General features: G+C 42.9%; 2 pseudogenes; one reads left to right on the plus strand and one right to left on the minus strand.

Moving 5' to 3' along the window:
* The first annotated feature begins 1,846 nt into the window (after nt 1-1,846).
* On the plus strand, nt 1,847-4,424 carry LOC122748004 (annotated as a pseudogene).
* Nucleotides 4,425-6,750: 2,326 nt separating this feature from the next.
* Nucleotides 6,751-7,793, minus strand: LOC122748015 (annotated as a pseudogene).
* Nucleotides 7,794-16,198: the final 8,405 nt, after the last annotated feature.

Here is a 16,198-nt window from a genome sequence, read left to right on the forward strand (position 1 = left end):
GAAAGTTTTACAGTGTTTACAAATTGTTTTTTGGATGTTAAATCTGTGGCCAAGAGATTTCACATATACTGACACTGGATACCATGGGCAAAAGTCCTGAAACTTCTTCCTGTAGCTAAGGTAGGAAGATTGGTAGAGCTGAATGGAATCAAGGTCAAAGTTGAGGAGTGGTTCTAAAGAGGAGAGGAATGTGACCAGAGGGGAAAGGACCAATAAAGTTACACAGATTGGGAAAGTCAAGACATTACCCAGTAAAAATGCAGATATTATTTAAGATATGAAAAGGCTAGGCAATCAAAACATAATTATCATTAGCATCAAACATAAAGACTTAATTAGTTATCTTTTCCTTAAAATCTCCCATTTTCCTCACTTTTCTGTTTCTGTTGAGGGTACCACCATCTTCCCATTTACCCAGGATCACAATCTTGGGGCCATCCTCAGCTTCTCACTTTCCATATCCATTCAACTTCCAAGTCCTACCTTTGTGGTGTCTCTTCTCTATACCTCCTACTCTCCTCTAACACTGCTGCAACCCTGCAGACCTCTTCACCTCATACCTGGACTATTGTATTAGCCTTTTGATTATTCTTCCTGCATCCACTCTCTCCCCTCTCCAGCCAGCTGTCATATTGATCTCTGTAAAGCATAGGTCTCACTGTATCATGCCACCCTCCATTCAATACATTCCAGTGGGGCGGCTAGGTGGCGCAGTGGATAAAGCACCGGCCCTGGATTCAGGAGTACCTGAGTTCAAATCCGGCCTCAGACACTTGACACTAGCTGTGTGACCCTGGGCAAGTCACATAACCCCCATTGCCCCGCAAAAAAACAAACAAACAAAAAAAAACCAAAATCAATACATTCCAGTGACTCCTTATTACCTCCAGGATCAAATATAAAATTCTTTGTCTTTTAAAGTTCTTCATAACCTAAACCCTTCCTACTTTTCCCATTTTATTATATCTCATTTTCCCCCTGTACTGTGCAAATCAGTAACTGGCCTCCTTGGTGTTCCTCATAAAACATTCCTTATTCCATCTCACAATTCTGCATTTTCACTGGCTGACCCTCATCCCAGGAACTCTTCCTTCTCATCTCAGTCTCTGGCTTCCTGGGCTTCCTTCAGATGCCAACTAAGGTCCCACCTTAAACAAAAACCCTTTCTTGATCCCCTTTAATGCTAGCATCTTTCCTCACAGACTACCATCAATTTATCATGCATTTGTCTTATTTGTACTTAGTTGTTTGCAGGTTATTTCCCCCAATTAGTCTGTGAGTTCCATAAGAACAGGGCTGGTTATTTATCTATTTTTCTATCTAGCTATTCATTCATTCATTCATTCATTTATCTATCCATTTATTCATTCGTTTGTTTGTTCATTCATTAATTTGTTTATTTGCTTGTTTGCTTACTTATCCATCCATCCATCCATCCATCCATCCATCCATCCATCCATCCATCCATCCATCCATCCATCCATCCATCGCCTTTCTTTGTATGCTCAGCACTCAGCCCAGTGCCTGGCACATAAATTATAAATGATGCTGACTTGATATGGTTCTTTAAGGTAGACAAAGCACTTAACATATATCATCTCACTTTAATTTTCATAATAACCCTTTGAGGTAGATGCTATTACTATCTTTTTCTTACAGATGAGGTACAGAAAAGTGGGGAAAGAAAAAATGATTAAAAAAAAAAGAATAACAACTCGTTTTTATGTAGTACTTTAAGGTTTACAAGGATCTTTTTTCACACAATAAACTCAAAAAGAATGTAATATAAATATTAATATCCTCATTTTAATGGGGAAACTGGACTTGGAAAGAATACAATGTATTAATGAGGGAAATTCTGGAAGATGCTTCATGGGAGATGGTAAGCCAAGATTCAGAACATCCTGCCAAATGCTGGATATCTATGCTCACCTTAAATAAATTCTTTCCTTCAAACGAGGGACCATCTTAAATCTTACCAAATCAATAAACTTTCATAGACATCTCTTGTTTAACAGAGGGGTGTGGGGGTGGGGGTAGGAATAATTAGGCCAGACCTTAAAGGGATCTGCCAAAAGTTGTGCCTATCTAACATTTCATAATCTATGTAAAGTGAGATCAAACATCTGGGCAATCATTCCTACCTCGAATTTTCCTACAGCTCTTCATATTTGTCTCTTCTTTGCCTCCTGTTACAGTATGCTGTTTCTTACACAATGTAATAAGTATTAAGTCCCTTGAGGGTTAGGGTTAGGGTGTTTTTCTTTCACCTTTGTATTTACAATGCCTAGCATATTGCCTTGTTCATAATATTTAAGAAATGGTCCTTCAACTCAGCTGAATTTGGCGAATCTCAGAGGCAGTGGATATGGCTAGATACCGCCATGGAAAAAAATAAGTCATTTCATGAGTATTCAATCAAATTATAGCACTCACATTTATGAATTATGTCATACATTTTTATTTCTCATCTTAGCAGAACATATTTTTCTGAAACCAAATCTGAAGATATTAAATAGCAACACTGACGATAGAAAAAATGGAAAATGCCTTGACTCCTCATCATGGATTCATCCAAGAAAAAATTTCAACTGTGAGAAATAGCAGTTTTTTGAAACCTATAATCATTTTTTTTTATTCTGCTGAAAACATGCCATCCGTCAATAATGGGAAATATTGTCAATTGATCTTTTTGAGTAAAAATCATTCAATTTCAGTATAATTTCTAGTGTATTTATGTACTTTCAAAAGGCAATTCAGCTTGTCCATTAAGCCAATCCCTTGCTCATCACATGGTTCTGCAGAAGTGAAGTCTCAAGTTCCCAACCCTTGGGTTGTGGGGAATGTTACCTCCCTACAGCTCCATACACTATTCATTTGGAGTCATCTCCTATGCCTCCTTTGGCTGAAGGTGGTCTATCTCTCTGATGAGGATTTGGGATTGGACAGAACAATGAGTGGAACAAATGCTGAATTTGGTGTCAGGGGATCTGGATTTGAATCATGTCTCTGCTACTTTATTATCTGTATAACCTTGGGCAAGTGCTCTTGGGGGCCTCAGTTTCTTTACCTGCAGAATGAGAGTGTTGTACTCTCTCCCACATTATATCCATTGAGTTAACAAGTCCAATTGAAGCCCACTGGAGACTGGGCCCGGACAGTGTTCACACATATCCTGGTGGCCCTCTTTTCCATGGGTTCCTGCATTGCCATCAGTGGGATCTGGGTACAGTTGCCGGTGCTGGTGAATGTCTGTGCCGGTAGCCTTTGGAAACCTGGGACCACTGGCTGGAACACTGTAGGACCATCTGTCAAGGGGTGAACAGGGCCCAATCCTGGCAGTGCAGGCTCTGGTGTGGGGGGCATGGCACTGCTGGCTCCTCTGTGGTCCCTTGTGGTACCCATAGCCAGCCAGCCCCATGCTGCGGCCTTCCTAGCATTAGATTTTGCACTTGCTCTGAGTTGCTGCACCTCCAATGTCACTTTCCTTCCCTTCATGTCCTGTCTGTCCCCAGCCTATGTACGATCATTTTTCTTGGGTCAGGGTCTTAGTGCCCTGCTTCCCCGTGGACTAGCCCTGGCCCAAGGTGTGGGACACTTAGCATGCCAACCATCCTACTCTCCCAACTCTATTGTCTCTCTCTTGGCACCCTCAGCAGGTCTTCCCTCTCCTGGCATCTCCCCATTAGGCCCCATGGTGCCCATCTCCTTTAAGGAATACTTTTCAGCCAGCACATTCTTCTGAGTGATAACTAGCCTTCTTGCATTCTCAGAAGCAGCCTTTCAGGGACTGCTGCTCATGTTGCCACCAGCACCCACCACAGTTTCCACTAGGAGTGAAGGACGGGGGCAGGGAGTCACCCCCAAGGAAGAGGTGTCACCACTTCAGGAGCCAGGAGAAGAGGTTGGGACACCTGAGCCAGAGTCAGAGGAAAGAGCCTGGGATCCACTGAAGCTGTGTTAAGTCAGAGGGGCCTGCCTGCTGGAACTGCTAGGGACCACGAATGCCCTGACCAATGGAGTGCTACCCTCTGTGCAGAGCTATTCCTGCTTGCCTGGCTGTGGTGTTAGCAGTGCCTCCAGTCCCTTTGCCGGCTTCCTGGGCCATGGGCATCCTCTACTCACTGCATGGTCTGGTGTCCTTTCATTGTTGGGTACCCTTCTGAAGACCTATGTGATGGTATTGACAGCCCTAAGCCCTTGTCCCCTCACTGGGCACTTCTGCAGGTGTAGTGCTTGTGATGTTGTCCTAGGTCCTGTGCCTGGGCACAATTTCCTATGTGAAGGTGGCAGTGAGCTCACTCCTACATGGCAGTGGCTGAAGTGCGCTGCTGGCAGCAGACATTGCCAACCAGACAGGTTCTCTGATGGGGGCTTTTGCCATGTTCCCTCCAACAAGCATCTACCACAGGAGCCAGGACTGAATGGACATGTGTAGCCCTTAATGATCCCTGCAGGGGTTGTTTGTTTTTTGTTAGGAGTACCCTTCCCTTCTCTGCCCCCACCCCCTCAGGAGTAAAGTAACCATCTCTGCTGGAAAAAAAAATTAGTCCAGTTGAATCCACCTCTACAAAATCTCTTTCATTCATCTCTTCCTCTATTTCCACTGCCCCTACATGAGCATACACCCTCAGAACCACCTGACAGGATTATTGTGATAACTTCCTTCCAGGTGCCCATCCTCTAATTCATCCTTCATAAACTACTTCCAGGAGAAGTTTTCTAATGTGTTGGTATTATTATGCCACTTCTCTTCTCAAAATCTTGTCTCTTGAATACAGTTTACACTCCTCTGCTTGGCATTCAAGCCACTCCCACAACCTGCACCATATCTTTTTTTCCCAAAGGTTTCATTTTTATTGCGAAAAAAATTCCAAAAGTTTATATTACGACTTTTCAAATTACAAAATGCTTGACAGCTCAAACTATCTCTCCCAAACCACCACATAGCAGCAAGGAAAGTCCTAGAAGTGGTTCTTTGTAATACTGCCTTTAAAATATTTTGTCAAAACCACAAATGATCTTATTTGAAATATACCAGAGGTATTGCAAATATGTCTTTAACCATATGATTTACAAATAATTCTTATGCACAAATTCTCATTGTATATAATTTCCAACTTAGTGGTTCCCCCTGTGAGACAAACTCACAATCACCCACCCACAATTGTAGACAACTCTAGCATTTTATTTAACATTTTCTTGTGAAAACACCAGAGAAGAGGTTCATCTGCTAACCAACAGTAGTTATGTTACAGATTGTCCTCCTCAAAGGCTTTAATGCTGCTTCAAGTAAGCTGCTTATCTTTTTCTTGCCCTACTGGGAGTTTTTAATGCATGAGGAAACACTGGAATCAAAATTGATCTTTCTCCCTTTATGAAACTCATATGGCAGAAATGTACATACCTAAAGACACTTTACCACAAAAAAGTGAATTCACCGATTCCAAACTCATCAGTTTTGAGAACCAACCACCAAATGAGTGGACGTAAGCCAATCCCTCTCTACAAACTATCAATGAAGAGATGAGACCTGAGTTTCAGATCAACACTTTGCAGAACTATCTCCCCACCAATTATGCTTAGTGCAATAAACTTCCCATTAATGCTAAATCCCTTTTTCTGAACCCCAAACAAGACCTTATGTTCCTCAAATACAATTATAAACTTCATGATTTTCACCAATCCGTAATACCTGTTTCCATGAGAAACCAGAAGCTTCTACCTGTTTAATTTTTCTTCTTTTATATTGTACAATTTTTTGACATGTGCTGGACCCCAACCTTGCTGTAAAAATGACAGAAAAACCTATTCGGCAACAGGTTTAATGTTTTTCATTAAGTTTTCTATTGTAGTTCCTGGTCACATGCAGCACCCAACATCCCCTTGAAGTGCCAGATGTAACTGGCAGTGGCCCTGACAAAGTGAATTTCAGACCTCTGCTCTTTGAGTAATGGAGATGTACCAGAACTTAGCAAAAGCTTGACTTTTCAGGGCATCTGTGCTAATGGTGGCACTTTTCCAGAACTGGTCTATTCCCTAGAGATTAGGGACATTAAAAATACCAGTGAGAGACTTTCTTACGTCCTCCCTCTACAAAGGAATGGAGACACATACGCTCTCCAAACCAAACACATGTGGTGGTAAGGTCTATTCCCTACCTAGTCCCACCTCTTCAGGTTCTTATTTTTCTTTTTTGCTATGACTAGGAGGGATGCAAACCTAACCTGAGTTACAAAGAACCAAAGACAGTGAAGGCCACAGAAGGGAAGCAACCAGGACTAGTTGGGAGCTCCCCTCCCTCCACACCCAATGAGCAGGTTTTACACAGGAAAACAAAACAAAATAAAACACACACACACACACACACACACACACAAACTGGATTTACAAAATCCATTCATCCAAGGGTGTCAGAGCAAAGGAGAGGGATGGCACGGGGGGAGAAAAGCAAAGTGTTCAAATCAGCACAGGCACAGGGCTGGCAAAGGCTAGAAAACAGCTGCAGAAAATCTGCGGTCACTGAGACAGCGACGGCATTAAAATCCACACTGACATCAAAAAGATTCTGGCCTACACTCACAAGACAGTGAAACTCCAGACCCACAGAAAACAATGGAAGTGCTGAGGGCCTTTGGCAGGGTGGGTCCTGCTTTCCCTGGGTGAGGGGAAACTGAGGAAGCCACCATCAGTGCCTCCCCCAAAGCCATCCCTCCCCTTGGAGGCAGCTCAGTGGGCTGCAGCAGCCCTTCAGTTGGCCGAGATGGGTGAGGTGAAGGGAGCTTTTTCGGCAGAGGCTGAGCTGCTCAGGGCAGACTTGCAGTAGACCGTCTTGTGAAAGAGTCTGTTGCTTAGGAAGACCACCCTAGGAAACGAGAGGCGTGACTGGAAGAGGTACGCTTTCCCAGGGTCTTCGCTACATTGGAACTGATGATGAACAGAGGGAAGAGGATAGCGAAGAGGCAGCCGCTGATGATGAAAGAAGACTGCATTGCTGTGAGGAAGGCCAAGGGTAGACCAAATCCAAAGTGGTAAGGCCAATTCCTTTCAATGTTGGATAATCGTGGGTGCATTTCAATCCCTTTGTTGAACCAACGGTATTCAAAACAATAAAGTGAGGAGAGAAGAGACATGACAGGAGACTGACCAACTGGCCAATGAGATGGATTGGAATAGACTGACAAACATGCCCTGGATCAGGAAAGGGCTGGTAGTAAGAAGTTAAAAAGCATGTCGGTGATGATCTTGCTGACACTTGGGAATGGTTGAGGTTTTCTCCCAGACACCTCAAATGCCAGGTCAGCAATATCCTGAAACCATATGGCATTCACCACTTTACTGAGCACAAACAGGCGGAGCACCCACAGAGCCCTAAAGATAGAGGTGAGGATAAACTCCAGTCGCAACCAGACATCTCCATGCAGAGAGGGATCTCCAATAATTTGAGCTATTACTGACTGAAGCACAGGGATAAATACTCAGTAAAACAAGAGGAGACTGAGCCAGAATACTCCTCCACTCTAAGCACAGCACTGGAAAATTCTGCTCACTATCTTGGCTCACTCTCCTGCTTCCACTCCTCACTTTGGGCTTTTCTCTGTGCTAAAACACTGCTTGCCCTTCTTCAACGCTGCTCTTCCCTTTTCTGCTGGATCCGGGCATCCAATTTGGAGATGGTGCAGATGCCCCAGATGGAGTCCTTGATTCCCCTGACAAGATCATGGAGAAACGTTTTGACACTGTCAGCCATCTGCATCACTTCCACCACCCAAACTATCAACTACAGGGAGAAGGACAGAGAAGGACCCCAAAATCTCTCATCGTAAAGAGTCTGGAAACACAGAGCCTGCCCGCGGCCCCGCTCCGCTTTCCTGGCCCCGGCTGCGGCCGCCGCTGCCCGCCGCCTTCCAGCCGGCGCCGCTCCCCAGGCCGGGGCCCGCACCTCCCGCACTGGGCATGCCCGGGCTGCACGGAGCAGGCTGGGAAGCGAGCAGGACCGGCGCTGCGCCGAGCGGCTGCAGGAGGAAGAGGAGGAGGAGCGGCACCATATCTTATTATTCTTATTTCATATTTTTCATCTTTAAGCCCTAAACATTGCAGTCAACATACTCTTTACTTTATGCCTCCAGGGTTTTGCTCAAGTTATTTCCTAAGCCTAGAATCATTTTAACCCCCCCATTTTCACTAACCAAATTCCCCTTATCCCTTAGAGCAGTCTTGTCCCTCTGAAAGAGAAACAGAGGCCACTAAAATTGTACATAACGATTTCCAGTGGCCCAAACAAGAGATAGCGAATATTATGAAATGCAAGATGGAAGACCTTGTACAAAACCTTTTAAATATAATGTAATCAAACAGACGCAATGCAGCCAAATTAGAAGGGAGACAGACAGCTGGGAAACAATTTTTACAGCCAGTATTTCTGATAAAGGCCTCATTTCTAAAATATATAGGGAATTAAATCAAATTTATAAGAATGTAAGTCATTCCCAATTGAGAACTGGTCAAAGGGTATGAACTTTGGTAGTTTTCTGATGAAGAAGTCAAAGCTATCTATTGCCATATGAAGAAATACTCTAAATCACTATTGACCACAGAAATGCAATTAAACAACTCTGAGGTACCACTCACACCTATCAGATTTGCTAATATAATAAAAAAGGAAAAGAATAAATGTTGGAGAAGCTGTGGAAAAATTGCAACACTAATGCATTGTTGGTGGAGCTGTGAACTGATCCAACCATTCTGGAGAGCAATTTGGAAACTATACCCCAAAGTCTATGGGACTGTTCATACCTTTGACGCAGTGGTACCATTGCTAGGTCTGTATCCCAAGAGATCATAAAGAAGGAAAAGACCCACATGTACAAAAATATTTATAGCAGCTCTCTTTGTGGTGGCAAAGATTGGAAATTGAGGAAATGTCCATCAATTGGGGAATGGCTAGACAAGTCTATGGTATATGAATGTAATGGAATATTATTGTGCTGTAAGAAACTATGAGGCAGGAGGAGTTCAGAGAAACCTGGAAAGACTTACATGAACTGATGCTGACTGAGAGGAGCAGAACCCAGGGAACATTGTACACAGTAATAGCAATATTGTGTGATGAACAGTGGTAATAGACTTGGCTCTTTTCAGCAGTGCAACAATCCAAAACAGTTTCAAAGAACTCATGATAAGAAAATGTACTCAACATTCAGAAAAAATAACTGTGGATTATAAATGCAGATTGAACCATACTGTTTCTACTTTGGGGCTGGGCTTTTTCCTTCTTTTTGCGCGTTTATTCCCTTTTCTCTGGTTTTTCTTTCACAAGATGACCTAATGCAGAAATTTGATTATGTGATTGTACATATATTACCCTATATCAGACTGCTTTCTGTCTTGGGGAGGAGGGAGGGAAGGGAGGGTGGGAGAAAAATTTGGAACCAAAAATCCTATGAAACAAATGTTAAAAATTATCCTTTTAAGTAACTGGAAAATAATAAAATACTTTTATTTATTTTAAAAAGACGACTTTGGAGTTGATCGAGTGTGGAAGGGGAAAGGAAGGAACCTATCTTGAGTCTCTTCTGTCTACAGAAGATCTGTGCAGAAAATCAGATTTGAGAATCCATTAACCTAAAACCTCCTTGTTTCCAATAGCATTCCTCCTTACAAATGAAGGAGCACTCTCAGCGTGTCTAACCTGTCAAACCAAGGAGTCAACCAGAAGTGTGAACTCTGGGAGCACAGAGCTGATGCAAGCAGCAGGAATTCACAGGTTGATCTTGTAGGCTTCCAGCCAGGGCTATTGACACCTTGCCTAGGAGACCCTCAGTGGGCGGGGCTATCTCCTATAAAAGCAGTGCATCCTTGTCCACAGAGCACTGCCTTCAGTGGCCCTGAAATCTCTTCCTCTTAGTTGCTGCAGAAAAGAGCAGTTAGAGAGAGAAGAATGGCTGATGCTATGGAAATGTCTGCAGAAACTGCAGAAGGAAATCACCTGTGGTATCTGTAGGAGCTACTTCTCTGAGCCAGTCACCATTGAGTGTGGGCACAGCTTTTGCCAAAAATGTCCTCTCCTTGAGCTGGAGAGTTGAAGCTACCAACTTCTCTTGTCCCGAATGCAGGCAACGTGCCCAGGTCAGGGAATTCCCAAGAGTCAATGGGTGCCTGGCACCAACTGACTGAGGTTGGCAAAGAGCTCAGCTTCCCGCTTTTGCAGGGTGCTGAAGGACAGCGCCAGTGTGCCACTCACAAGAAAGTCCTCAAGCTCTTTTGTGAAGATGACCAGACAGCAGTCTGTGTGAGATGTTCCCAAAGCCCAGAGCATGAAGCCCACGTGCTCTCTCCTGTAGAAGAGACTGCTCATAGATGCAGAGAGAAGCTCCAGAACATGTTGAACTCAGAGTGGAGAAGCATGTGGGAGAAAGCTGAGACACTTTTTGATCAGGAGGAAGGATCTTCTGTTGACTGGCATTGATGATCACTGGAGAATATAACCAACTGCACCAATTCCTGATGGAAGAAGAATTTCAATGTCTTGAAAAGATGAGGCAAGAGAAAAAGAAAACCAGGACAGACAGTCCCAGAGTATGCAGACTCTTCAGGGCCTCATACACGATATGCAGCAAGCCAGCCACCAACCGATGTGGACCTGCTACAAGATGTCAAGCAGCTGCTGGGAAGGAGTGAGTCAGTGTTGTCCCAAAGGGTCAATGCTGTCACCCAGAACTGAGAGAATGCCCAATCCATGGCATGATAGAGATGATGAGAAAATTCAGAGTGGACATCACAATGATCCCTTATCAGCCAGTTTCCATGTGATTCTGTCCTGAGGATCAGAAGAGTATGAAGGCTGGAGAAGGCTGGCAGGTGAGACTGAGGATCCAGATGACTCTCCTTGCCATTATGTCTTTGCTGAGCAGGCCTTCAGCTCAGGCAAACGGTACTGGGAGGTGGATGTGAGTCAACTACCTCAGTGGATACTGGGGATCCATGCACCACACTCAAGGGGAAGGAGGGGAAGGAATGTGAACTGTTGTGCCTCCTGTGTTCCTGCTTCGATGTGTCAAGAAAGAAGATGATTACTATTTGCAAACCTATCCAGGATCATTGAACCCATCGGGTGAAAGGTCGTGTGCCCAGGGTTGGGGTCTACCTGGAAACACTCCTGGCATTCCTTGTCTTTTATGACGTTATCCAGCTCTCCCCCAACTATAGGTTCTCCCCTATTCCCTTCACAGAGTCTGTCACACCCCTTCTTTTCTCCTGGCCCCCCACTTGCCAGGAACAAAGGCGGTCCCATGACTCTCTGTGCAGTCAACTCTCATCTTTGTGCTTGCTGCATTCATCTCCCTGAGCGTTTCTCCACAGAGTTATTCTCAACCCACCACCAGGCTCCTGGCAGTGGTCCCTTCAATTTTCCAAGCCTTCCCCTTTCAAGAGATGAGCACTGCCTACTTCATGACAAACAGAATCCGTGATCCCCAGCTGGACGCTTGCCTTCCCCACTGAAGCTGATTGGAACTTTTTCCAGTCTCATCCCTCTGCAAGTTCAGTAAAACTTACTTTAAATGTTATTTAGTATAAAATGAAATAAATTTGTCTTTTAATGTACTTATGCAAAAAAAAATTCCGGTGGATCACATGTTGACTTAAAAATACACATTATCATGATTTGTTTCATTGCATTTTTTATTTATTTTGTTAAATAGTTCTGAATTAAATGTTAATGTGGTTTAGGCTGCATTTGGGAGTGTTGTGATGGGGTCTTGACACTTGTGCCTTTCATTTATCCTCCCTCTCCACAACTATCAGTGCCCTTGCCTCTCAGTACTTCACAGAGCCCTTTGTTTGTACAACTTTCTCATGCAAATATCATGTACTCATTGGTGTTATAGCCATTTCAGTTGGTGGAGTGTTCCTTCACTGGATTTAAGCTCTAAGGAGCAGGTACTGTAACATCTAAATTTCATTGTAATTCTTTGCACCAAATAGTGAATAAATAAATGCTTGGTGATAATATTGTGGTCTAAGGTACCTTTCAGGTCTAAGTCCTATGATATAATTACAATGCCATTGACACTTGTACCTACCTGGAGAAATGAAATGTTTTGGATGTAGGGTGGAATGCTTTTCTCAAGTTGCCTTTCCAGGCTTTGTCAATGGTAATGACATCCCTTTGAAATTTACCTTCATTTAAACTCTGTAGCTTGTATAGTTGTTTTCTTGTCTCTCCCCATTAGAATGTGAGCTCCTTGAGATCAATGACCATGGTTTTTTACTTTCTTTTCATCCAGCACAAGGAAGTGCCTGTCCCTAGTAAATACTTAATAAATGCTCACTGAGGGAGGCAGCTAGGTGGCACAGTGGATAAAGCATGGGCCCTGGATTCAGAAGTACCTGAGTTCAAATCCGGCCTCAGACACTTAACACTTACTAGCTGTGTGACCCTGGGCAAGTCACTTAATCCCCATTGCCCCACCAAAAAAAAATGCTCACTGAGTAGTTGGTCAATAAGACTAGAGAATGATGGTTAAGCTGAATGCATTCCTAGTGATGATGGTTCCTGGTATGTGTGTAATTTAAATTTCTAAATGTAGGTTCTAATCTGTCCCCCCAGTTTTTTGGGGAAATGGACTAAAATCATTGATAAACAAGTTTAGGTTTTTAAAGGTTTATTGAAAGATAGTAAAAGAGAAAGATTGAGAATAGAATTCCTATAACCTGGCAATCCTAGCCGATCTCTCCAGCCAAAAGAGACTGAGCTCCCTGCTCAATCTCTGCTCCATCCTCCCTGTCCCCTCCCAGAAATGGGAGGTTCTTCTAGCTGATTCCTCGACTGGACCGAAGGTGGTCAAAGTTCAAAGTTGTTAGCTTCTGAGAACCACACTTTCTTAAGTACTCTTAAGTACCAGCCAGATGTGCTTAGAATCTAGTTAACTAGAAGTCAGCTAGTAATCCAGTCAAATCAGCCAGTAATCCAGTCAGCAGCCAGTCCCTTATCCAATTCAGTCAGTTTAAATTAATCTCCATGTGGGCTCCTGAGTATCTGCTAAATCTCATCTATCACATTCCATTCTCTTGACACATTCCTGCTTTGTTTCTTCTAGGAACAGGGTGTTCCTTGATGAAACACACCCTATGTTAACAAACAATATGTAAATAACAATATAGAAAAGGGAGAGAGAAAAGTTTTGTCCAGAGGGGCGGTCCCTCATGAATGAGATGCTTTGACTTTGGTCTTGCAGAGGGAGGGCCTCTGCAAAGAATACATGTTACAGATGGTGTATATAATTACAGAAAGAGAAAACAAAACCAACAAAACAAAACTGTTCATATAAAGTCTCTGAGTTCTCTTGTCTTCTTGGAGTGGTAAGATGTCATCAGGAGGAAACTGGGCTCTGGTCTGGACTCTGATCTGGAAAGCTGGACTCTGGACTTTGGAACCATGCTTTCTTAAGTACTCCTAAGTACCAGCCAGCTGTACTTAGAATCTAGTTAACTAGAAGTCAGCCAGTAATCCAGTCAGCAGTCAGTCAGCAGTCAATTGCCTTATCCAATTCAGTCAGTTTAAATTAATCTCCAGGTGGGCTCCTGAGTATCTGCTAAATCTCATCAATCACATTCCATTATCTTGACACACATGCACCAAACAAATCTAGAAAATGCACCAGACAGAATTCTGATAAGGAAATCCAGGGAAAGTCACATGTTTTTTTCCAGCCCAGCTCAGTACAGATTCATAAATAGGGAAGTATGGGGACCCTGGAGACTAGGTTGGCCAGAAGCATACTGCACATGGGGAATTACAGAACCCATGGAGAGACTTTGCTCTAGAGGAAGTCCAAGTTCCATGACATGGCTACACTAGAACCATACTGGGTCACCATGATGGATACAAGTACTAACTGAAAACTTTGTCAATCACTACCTAGTTCTGAATCACAGATCCAGGACAGATTGAGGAGTCCTGTCTATATAGTGGGGTCCTTTGATTGGGAAGTCCTGGGAAGTTTACTGAGAAAAAAGGAAGTTCAGAAGGTAATGGGCCCCAGCACTGTAGCCCAGGACCCACACTCAAATCAGGTTTTCACCCCCAACATCTACTACAGCCTGAAAAGAAATAGCCAAGGCAGGAATCCCAAATCAAATGGAAGCCTATAATTCTACCACTTTGAAACAAAAGAATTTTCAAACTGGTTAATAGGGGCAGAGTTTAACAATCTACTTTTGCACAGACCCAAATCCAGGTCAGGATCTTGCAGAGACCAGAACAGGAAGGCAGCAATCAGACTGTCTTGGCTCAAACCACTTTGGGAGCTTGCAGATCCCCAGACTATTCCTGATATTCTAGAATAACACAACCCTTAATATCACAAGAAAGCAGAAGCAGAACCAACTCAGACTTTGCCTCCAGAAATGTGACAGAGCCCTTCCCTAAAATTAAATCTAAAAGCGGGAACTAGGCTGGTAGAATGGGGGGGGGGAATCTTGATGAAATGAGCTATTACTGTGACTGAGATATCAAGACACATGTGTAGATTAAGAAAAGAACTCCAACATATCTGAAAGTAAGGCCTCACAGAAAAACATATCTTGGGTACAAACTCAACTAGAATTCCTGGAAGAGCTGAAGGAATAAGAGTTTAAATGGAATGAGTGGTTTAAAAAAAAGGAAACAAGAGCTATGGAAGAAAGAACTGGAAAGCAATTTAATAGTTTGACAAAACAGTTACAGAACCTTGCTCAAGCCACAAATTTCCTGAAAATTAGAATGCATGAAATAGAAGCCAATGATTTTATGAAACAGTAAGAAATGTTGAAACAAAGTTAAAAGACAGAAAGTATAGAAGAAAGTGTAATGTGAGAATCAGTGCCACCCCCTGCTGAGAAAGACATCCTGAGAACCAGGGCAGTGCCACCCTGAGGAGAAAGCATCCAGAAGTTATATCTATTCATAGAACTGCCTGTAAGTCATGTCAAGCAATGCTACCAGCCAATTAACTTGGAGTTGTGTGTGTGTGGACCACGCCTGGGCGGGCCCACCAGGAGCTTTATGCTTGGAGAGTACAGGGATCTTTCTTTCTGTGAGAGATGGAGGTAGGAACAGCAGGTACAGGGAGCTAGGGTCTTTCCTTCTGAACTCCATGTGTTCTCTTTACTAACCCCTATTATACTTTAATAAATGCATAATGCTTCAAAGACTGGTGCTATGAGTTTCTAATTTGAGGCAACCACACATTAGATTTTAATCATAGCAATTAGATTTTAAACTTCACAATAAGGTATTTCATAGCAAAAATAACTGACCTAGAAAACAGATTGAAGAGAAAAAGTTTAGGAAATCAGCAGATTACATCACCACCATGACCAACACATGATGCTTATACCTCATCTTTTAAAGAATCTTTAAAAAAAATCCCCAGATCTGTTAGAACCAGAGGGCAAGGTAGAAATAGGAAGGACCCACAAATCACCTCCTAAAAGAAACCCCAAAATGAAACCTCACAGCCAAAATTCAGTTCTTCCTGGTCAGAGAAAAATACCATAAGCAGACAGAAAGAAGCAATTCGAGTACCAAAGAACCACAATCAAGATCACATATGATTTAGCAGTCACAACTATAAAAGAGTGGAGAACCTATACTAGGATATCCTGAAGCCAAAAGATTGGCTTATAGCCAAGAATAACTTACATAGCAATATTGAGTATAATGCTACCAGGGTGGGGGAGGAATGGATTTTTAATAAATTAAAGAACTTCTAAATATTAGTGATGAAAAGACCAGAGCAAATAGTCTTTCTTCCCATTTTCTGTGGAGAAACTTTGAGGTAAAGGAAGTTATTCTATCAGATCCCCCATTGCTTGTTTTAAGCCTTTGTCTTGGAATTGCCTATTACTATGTATTAGTTAGTTATAGGGAAAATATGTTCATGAAAAGCTGCATCATCATAATCTTTAGTCTCTCCAATTTTGTATATGATCAATTAAGTAATGGAATAATGCCAGCCAGCCTTGCTTAGCTTTTCCATCAACTCTATGTTGAGAGGTGGTGACTCATTGACAGAAAAGGTCTAGTTTAGCTACTTTAACAATTGGCATATTCATGTGGGGGGGGGACCTAGTAGTTCCCAGGTGTAAAAGGATTCCAACTTTGGGGGTAATGGCCCACTTAGATCTTTCTGAAGTCCTGAGCAAATGGGATCAA

Source organism: Dromiciops gliroides, chromosome 1 (assembly GCF_019393635.1).
Source record: "Dromiciops gliroides isolate mDroGli1 chromosome 1, mDroGli1.pri, whole genome shotgun sequence".
NCBI lineage: Eukaryota > Metazoa > Chordata > Mammalia > Microbiotheria > Microbiotheriidae > Dromiciops > Dromiciops gliroides.